Raw genomic sequence first — 2839 nt, 5'->3', positions numbered from 1 at the left:
GGACAGGGTAGACCTGGGGTTCAGGGGTTGGAGGGGTGGTAGTACAGAGGAACACTTGGCCCTAGACTTCACCTAGATCTTCCCCAAGGCCTGGGAATCATGGCAGTGGTTGCTGGAAAGGAACTGTGGGCCCTGGGGAGATGGGGCGAGGAAGAGAGAGAGGGAGAGAACATAAGAAAGGAATGGCGATAAGGAGGAGTCGGGATTCGGAGGGGATGGTGCCAGAAGGAGGAAGGCAGAGCAAGGAGATGGGGTTTGTGCATTTGGGGTCCTGACGCTGAGTTTATGTGATGTGTCTATTATGTCCTTTGTATACAGAAAGAGGAATATCCCCAGTTAGCCTGGGTCCCAGCCCTGGTTCTGATGTATTGTTATATTTATTATGTGATGTATTCTATTTCTTATTAGTGAATGGCATTAAATACTTTACTATACGTTAAGCCCCCTCTCAGGGTCACACCTGGAGAGTTTCCAGTACTCTACCAGTCTCGACTATGGGAGGGAGAGTCAAGCAGAGGTCTACCCATTCCATTCCTAGCTTGGGCAGTGGCTAGCGAGTGGAAGGCCATCTGCTACAAGTGAAAACTCACCTGTGCTGGGCAGCAGGGGCATGGCAGAGAGTCGAGGGTGGAGACTCAAGTTTACTGCATGGAAAGAGGCCGTGGTAAACCGCTTCTGTATTTTGACCAAGAAAACTCTATGGATACACAACCAGAATGATTGCAGATGGAGGTGGGGCGTTCTGGGAGAGATGTGTCTATGGCGTCACTATGAGTTGGACTTGACATCATAAGCCAGCAACAACAATATGTTAAGCACTAAACTAAGCGCCGGGGAGAGATGGAAGATAATCGGATCAGACGCAGTCCCTGGCCTACACAAGGCTTACAGTCTAAGAGGTAGGAAGAGTTGAGATCTGATCCCCATTTCACAGATGAGGAAACCGAGGCCCAGACTTCCCTACGGTCACACATGAGGCCAGTAGCAGAGCCGACATTAAGTCCTGGTCTCTTGACTCTTGGGCCCGTGCTCTTCCCACGAAGCCACACTGCCTCTAGTATGCGAACTGTTGCCCCGAGCACTGAAGTACCACAGCTGGGGCACTGAACTGCTCTTGCCCAGGCACAGTTCTTTCCTCCTCCGACTGTGTCCAGCTCCGGGGAGCTGTCTCTGGGCAGACGGTCGTTAAAATAAATTACAGATACGGGAGGCAGCACAGAACAAGTGCCGTGGGGCTGGGGATGGGGTGAGTATCAAAGTGTTTAGGGGGTACAGGACGTGAGCAAGTGGACAGCAGTGAAAGAGTCGAGGTCGAGGTGCAGTGAGTAGGTTGGTGGCAGAGGAGCGAAGTGGGTGGGTTGGGTTGTAGTGGGAGAGGAGAGAGGTGAGTTGGGGGTTTCTGTTTGAGGCGGAGCTGGGTGGGCAATCATTGAAGGTTTTTGAAGCTTGGGGAGACCTGCATGAAATGGATTTTTAGAAAAACGATCCAGGCAGCAGAGTGCAATATGGACTGCAGGGAAGAGAGACAGGAGACAGGGAAGTGGGAAGTCAATGCAGAGGCTGATGCAGTAATGGAGAAGGGATAGGATAAGTGATTGGATCGGTGGAGTAGAGGTCTGGGTGCAGAGGAGAGGGAATATTGTAGAAACGTTGCAAAGGTAGAACTGACCAGATTTGAGGTAGTGAGGTATAAGATGACTCTGAAGACTGCTCAACAGACAAAGACCTGTGTAAATACATCAGAGGGAAGTGACAGCTCACAAGGAGGAAAATCTTTGCTATCTTTTCAATCTGAGGTTCTCGTAAAATTGCAAAATTAGTCCAGCTGTATTTTTCTGTGTGATTTATGATGCAATTCCAGGCCGGGCCTGATCATTCTGAGTAGACATATCAGGACCGCGTAGTCATCTAGCATTTTTCCAGTTCTCACCATGTGAAATCTGTCTGTATCAAGAACTCAAGGAAGAGATGCAGCCAATTAATATGCTGAGAGCAAGTTCCATTCTGTGGCCAATTAAAGGGGAAAAAAAGTCAAGCTTCCATTCTAAACTCAAGGTTTCTTTCAAACCTACAAAACAATTTCAGGTCAAACCTAGTATTTTGGAGGATGGACTGAAATCAAATACTACTATGAAATTATCGGATAAACAGTTGTAAAATTAATATTCTGCAAGTTACCAGGAAAGGACATGGAGTTTTAAACAATTTTGATTCTTATCTGAAAAGTCGACCCAGAATGAATCTGGATATTTAAACTGCATCCAACGATTTTATCGTTCCAGTCTCGCAACTTTAGAAAATTCCTATTGCCTGGCCGATCAATTTCTTCCCAGCAGTTTTTTGATTAGGAACATGAAATGCTGAGGCTATGAAGAAACCTAGGAAGCCATAGAAATGGGAGAACTGATTTTTAATCGTTTTGGTAATTGAATGCCCCTCAGTATTTGAAATGAGTTTAACCTCTTTAGAGCAAATTCCTTGCTCACAAAAGTCGCCTTATAAGGAAACTTAAAGCAATCAATCAATCATGGTATTTATTGGGCACTTACTGCGGGCAGAGCTCTGTACTATGGGCTTGGGAGAGTACAGTGCAACAGAGTTGATAGACATAATCCCTGCTCTCAGGGAACTGAAAGTCTAGAGGGGAGCTTATAGTCTAGAGATTTTAACACTGCTTTGAAAAATCTCTCTATACAAACAAATCCTCCATAAGAACATGCTTTCAAACCCGCTCCAGTTTCGTTATAGAGTGGATTGACGGTCCTACTACAAACACTGTGATGACCCTATCAACTATCTCCCAAAACAACTAATCTTCATTTAATTCAGGAACAATAAT

The 2839-nt window shown here is 46.0% G+C and overlaps 1 non-coding gene across 1 annotated transcript; it reads left to right on the top strand.

The window, feature by feature from the left end:
• The first annotated feature begins 442 nt into the window (after positions 1-442).
• On the top strand, positions 443-580 carry LOC119948615. Its single transcript, XR_005456999.1, has one exon. It is a non-coding gene; the product is annotated as a small nucleolar RNA SNORA7 (small nucleolar RNA).
• The last annotated feature ends 2259 nt before the right edge of the window (positions 581-2839 follow it).

Source organism: Tachyglossus aculeatus, chromosome X4 (genome assembly GCF_015852505.1).
Source record: "Tachyglossus aculeatus isolate mTacAcu1 chromosome X4, mTacAcu1.pri, whole genome shotgun sequence".
NCBI classification, from domain to species: Eukaryota; Metazoa; Chordata; class Mammalia; order Monotremata; family Tachyglossidae; genus Tachyglossus; species Tachyglossus aculeatus.
Note: the sequence above shows the minus strand (reverse complement) of the source record. Positions and strands in the feature narration are given on the sequence as shown.